Below are 5,723 nucleotides of genomic sequence, written 5' to 3' on the forward strand. Positions count from 1 at the left end.
AGAAAAGGAAGTTTGAGGAGAGCAACATAGTTTCCAACGCCAGCGGCAGTTCGGAGGTAGAGCGTGCCGAGAAGGAAGGGCAAGCTAAGTCGCGAGGGGATCATGAGTCTGATAAGGCTGACGGCTGTGATAAAATAGTTGATTGGGGAAGTTGTCAATGCTAAAGTGTTGAGTGGAAGCCTTTTCTGTTCACATCATTTTTATGATGATGCTTTTATGGCGATGTTGGTGCGGTCTCTTGCTCCATTCGTATTTGGGAACCCATTGATGACATCATGGCAAAGAAACCCCTCTTGAAAAATGACTGCACTTTAGGCTATATGGATTAGTATTGTAACAAATGCACTGATGTCGTCAAATTATATGATATAGGCTGGTAGGTAGATAGGTAGGTCCGGCTGGCCAGCCAGATGGGACTGGCGGGCCAGTTAGGTAGGTCCGGCCAGTAAGGTAGGTCCGGCCGGCTAGGTAGATCTGGCAGGCCAGCCAGCCAGGTAGGTAGGTAGGTCCGGTCATATAGGTAGGTCTGGCCAATTAGATAGGTCTGGCCGGCCAGGTAAGTTTGTCCGGCTGGCCGGCAAGCCAGGTAGGTAGGTCGGCTGGACCTACCTACCTGGCCAGACCTACCTACAAGATTAGGTAGGTCGTTCCGGCAGGCCAGGTAGGTTCAGCCGACCGACCAGGTGAAACAGGATTTTATTGAGCTGATCAGCAACCTAAAAGCCTCTGAAAAGCATCCAATTATGTCTGGTCCCCTGCCGTCACTGGGTCACGGCTGTGAAGGTTTCAGCAGGCTCTTAGCACTTTAAATCTGACTTAAAGACTACAGCTATTCTGTTGGCGTAACTTTTGCTGACAATTTCAACACTTGTTGGAAACAGAAGATGGACAGGGACGATGGACTCCACCCAAACCATCTAGGCGCCTGGACCCTTTTCATATTTCAAGGCTGCGTTAAGATATTGACTCAGAGACAGACCAAGCCCTGCTCAGGTAATACCTCCCGTCCTCTCTAAGCATTATCGTCGTACTGTTGTCTATACTGCCAGGGGTGTTGTCAGTTGTAATTTTGTACCCATTCACTCCACTCTTAGATCTGCTATTGTTAGCTCAATAGAGGAACCCACTGTGGCCTGCTCACCCAATGCTTTTAGTTCAAGTGTGAATTCCATAAACCTGAATACCCCCTGGTTTTCAAATCACGTAGAGGGCTTGGGTTATGCACCATCATTTGGTTACTCTGAGAGTTCCTCATATTGACATTGGCTGCGACCTCAGGCCCTCTGGTGCTAACCTTGACAAAGTCATTCCAATTTCTTATTTTTCCTCTATTACTAATAGGGTGAGACCAAATGGTGCAGTTCTATGAAATCTTTTAGCCATACCAACTATATCAACATCAACCATCAGACTGGGCCTGCAACCGCCTATTGAACATAGCTTGTTTGAGCTGGAGTTTCCATGTGACTTTAAAAATTACATTTTTTTTTTTACATTTTAGTCATTTAGCAGACGCTCTTATCCAGAGCGACTTACAGTAGTGAATGCATACATTTCATACATTTTCATGTCGTGCATTATTATTTTTTTTGTACAAATCGTAAAGGACTTGGGTTGATGCATCTGAACATTAGGAGCTTACTTTTAAACTGGATTACATCAAGATCTGGGCTATGTAGACGAATTTGGATATTCTGGTATTGACTGAAACTTGGATCTCTGGGGACATTCTGGACTCTGATATTAAAGCCATAGGCCACAAATACAAGCAGGCTGCAGCTACACTCATAGACTGTATAAAAAATAACTGACATGGCTCATACTGCATTAAACAAAATGTGTTACAACAGTAATAATAGTAGCACAGTAATTAGTGTAAAATAAAGGTTGATGCTTGTTTTTTTATGTCTTTCCCACTAGATGGCGGTGTTGGCACAGACATGAAGAGTGGAACATGGAACCTAAACTGAAGAAGGAGGTACATGAGGATTGTGGACGGATGCTGAGTTTAAGTCAAAAGAGTTAGACCACATCTCATACCAACACTTAGATGGGCTGCATCTCCTCTTCTCCAGCCTTCTTCTGCACTAATGTGAAACTGCACTGGTGACCTATTCTGTGTAGGAAATGAGTCGGGTTAAAACAATACATAAAAAAATAATTATTGTGCAATTTATATAGGCTACATTGAGATTTCTCTTTCATCATTTGGCATTAGTGCATAAGCCTTAGCTTTAGGGCCTAACTTTACATGTGCCAAATAGCCTTCACACCAAATGCTTTTGTCAACTGGCAGAACAATTCCACTGAGGCAAAAAGTAAAATGTCGGAGTTTAATTCAATAAGAGAAAATCTGCAAAATGGAGAGTTTAAAATAAAGAGAAGGGAGGGCCAGAAAAGTAATGTTTAGGAAAGATTTGGGGAAGTGGTAAAAGAGGATGATAGCAGTGCCTATGTGTGATGACTGTGAGGCGCTACACTAATTCGACAGAGACAAGATGGGGACATCAAATAGACCTATGCCATGTCAAGGAAAGGGTAGCCTACTCTTCAGATGGCTTAAATGAAAAGTGAAATCTGGACACTGACTGTAGGTCTATAACCTTTCACGTTTCCAAGCCGAACTGAAACATATTGGGTCGTTTTCACAGCTTTCTATTTCCTAACTGGTCAAACTGATGTCATTAGGATATTTGGCACAGAATATCTTTCCTATTTTTCTTCCCTGTTCCTAAATGTATTTTCCCGCGAAAGCAGAGATGACACTGAAAACTTTACCGATGTCAACTAGTTTGAAGCATTCATTCTATAATTTATGACCTTATTCTGGTGACAAAGCTTTATTTAGTCTTTTAGGGCAACATACACTACATGACCAAAGTATATGGGCACCTGCTTGTCAAACATCTCATTCCAAAATCATGGGCAGTAATATGGAGTTGGTCCCCTCCTTTGCTACTATAACAGCCTCCACTCTTCTGGGAAGGCTTTCCACTAGATGTTGGAACATTGCTGTGGGGACTCGCTTCCGTTCAGCCACAATTAGTGAGGTTGGACACTGATGTTGGGCGATTAGGCCTGGCTTGCAGTCGGCGTTCCAATTCATGCCAAAGGTGTTTGATGGGGTTGAGGTCAGGGCTCTGTGCAGGCCAGTCAAGTTCTTCCACACCGATCTCGACAAACCATTTCTGTATGGACCTTGTTTTGTGCATGGGGGCATTGTCATGCTGAAATAAGAAAGGGCCTTCCCTGAACTGTTGCCACAAAGTTGGAAGCACAGAATCGTCTCGAATGCCATTGTATGCTGTAGCGTTAAGATTTCCCTTCACTGGAACTAACCTGAACCATGAAAAACAGCCCCATACCATTATTCCTCCTCCAAGAACTTTACAGTTAGCACTATGCATTGGGGCAGGTAGCGTTCTCCTGGCTTCCGCCAAACCCTGATTTGTCCGTCGGACTGCCAGATGGTGGAGCGTAATTCAATACTCGAGAGAATGCATTTCCATGGCTCCAGAGTCCAATGACGGCGAGCTTTACACCCCTCAAGCCTACACTTGGCATTGCATATGGTGATCTTAGGCTTGTGTGCAATTGCTTGGCCATGGAAACCCATTTCATGAAACTCCCAACGAACAGTTCTTGTGCTGACGCTGCTTCCAGAGGCAGTTTGGAACTCGGTAGTGTTTTTACACCGTACACGCTTCAGCACTTTTTTAATGATCAATTAAAATTTTACTTTTATTAAAATGAACACCTACAAAACAACAAAATACAAAAACGAACGTAAAGTTCTGCAGGTTACACAGCAGCAATACAAAATCAAGATCCCACAAACTAAAGGTGGAAAAAAGGCTGTCTAAGTATGATCCCCAATCAGAGAATGATCGACAGCTGCCTCTGATTGGGAAACATACCCGGCCAACAAAGAAATAGAAAACATAGATTGCCCACCCTAGTCACACACTGACCTAACCAAATAGATAATAAAAGGGATCTCTAAGGTCGGGGCGTGACAGTGCCATTGGAACACAGGAGTGATGATTGCTGATAATGGGCCTCTGTACGCCTATGTAGATATTCCATAAAAAATCTGACGTTTCCAGCTACAATAGTCATTTACAACATTAACAATGTCTACACTGTATTTCTGATCAATTTGGTGTTATTTTAAAAGACAAAACATTTGCTTTTCTTTCAAAAACAACCCCCAGAACCATCCTCGCATGCTTTGTGTCCCCACTGAGTTTTGGTGTGTGTGTGTGTGTGTGTGTGTGTGTGTAAGTGATCTGATTTATAGAGAGAAGCTCTTTCAGAGGGCAGTGGAGACGTTGATCCATGCAGATATAATATCTCTGCTGTCAAAAAGGTTGGCACTGCTACCTGTGAATTGCAGCAGTCTCTCTCTCTCTCGGTCTCTCTGTGTCTGTTCCAACCATTTATACCCCTCATCTCTATATATATCTTTCTCCCCACTCTCTATCGATCTATCTTTCCTCTCTTTTTCTCTCTCACTGTCTCTGTCTTCACCTTCCCCCTCTCTATCGTCCACTCTCTAGCTCCCTCTATTATTCTATCTCTCTGCACTTTCTTTCTATTTCCCCCTCAGGAGATAATTTGATATCTGTGATGAGAAGCATTTCCTTGCTTTAACGATTTGATAATGACCCCCTCCCATCATTCTTTCACAACGTTGTCCTCTCCACTGTGTTCTCCTGTCATGTGTGTCTCAGGCTGTTAACATTGATGGCACATTACGGAGTTAACTATGGAGGTATCAAAAGTGCTTAAAATGTGAAATAACTTGGAAAGTGCACTTAAGTGCATATAAGTACCTATAAATTGCTATAATTCTATTCCAGCAGTCGGAAGAGGAGGTTGAGGACTTTTAAATAACTGTTGCAGTTCAATCTCATCCTCATTCAAAAGTCTTGTGTGTGGGGAGACTGAGACGGTATTAAAGAGACCTTATTACCAGGAATTAAATTATCAGCAGGAGGAGGAGGAGGGAGTTTATTTTCGCCCAATATATTCCCAGTGTTCTGTATCAGAACCCTACAATTCAGTAAGAATTAGCTGGCATTTGTGATGTCATCAGATAGAACCACATAGAATGTTCCACAGAGGATGGAAGTATTCAGTCAGTACATCTAGCATGTTTAATAGGAGTCTAGCACATGTTAATCAAATTAAATAGAATGCTCACAATAAGAGACGTCGTTTCCCCAAATGACATAAATCTGATCACCCTGTTGCAGGAGAAAAGACTCACATTCCTAAAATGTGCAGTGTATTTGAGGTTTAAAAAGGCTTCTGAACTTTGTAGTTTCCACTTAGAAATGTCAGACTTGATTTTCCCTTATGAAAAATGTAATAACCACATATAATAATGTCCATTAATTATAATCCACATAACAATTCACATTTCCTGTTGCTGCAGGATTATTTTTGTGCTGTATCAAACTGGCACAAATTAAGATCCTACATCTGTATCTAAAGGTGAGATAGGGAGGGAAGTGATAGTCAGAGAAAGCAAGCGTGAGATTCTGAGGCAGAGAGTATGAGAGAGGAAGAAACAGGGAGAGAGCAAGACGATGATGATGGTTTGTCTGGGGGGAGATGGCTGACTCCTGGCTGACTCTAATCAGCAGAAATGTAATGTGCAGTTACACACACACACACACACACACACCCGCGCACAGTTTTAAAAGGCCGTAGCGGTC

At 42.7% G+C, this 5,723-nt stretch overlaps 1 long non-coding RNA gene across 1 annotated transcript in view; it reads left to right on the top strand.

Moving 5' to 3' along the window:
- LOC115176584 (uncharacterized) overlaps positions 1 to 2,365 on the top strand; it is a 3,075-nt gene extending 710 nt beyond the window's left edge. Inside the window, exons 1-2 of the long non-coding RNA XR_003872246.1 lie at positions 1 to 993; positions 1,921 to 2,365. The exon at positions 1 to 993 is cut by the window's left edge and continues 710 nt beyond it. This is a non-coding gene — a long non-coding RNA (uncharacterized LOC115176584). The remainder of the gene's footprint in view (positions 994 to 1,920) is intronic.
- Positions 2,366 to 5,723: the final 3,358 nt, after the last annotated feature.

This window comes from Salmo trutta, chromosome 37, assembly GCF_901001165.1.
Source record: "Salmo trutta chromosome 37, fSalTru1.1, whole genome shotgun sequence".
Taxonomy (NCBI): domain Eukaryota; kingdom Metazoa; phylum Chordata; class Actinopteri; order Salmoniformes; family Salmonidae; genus Salmo; species Salmo trutta.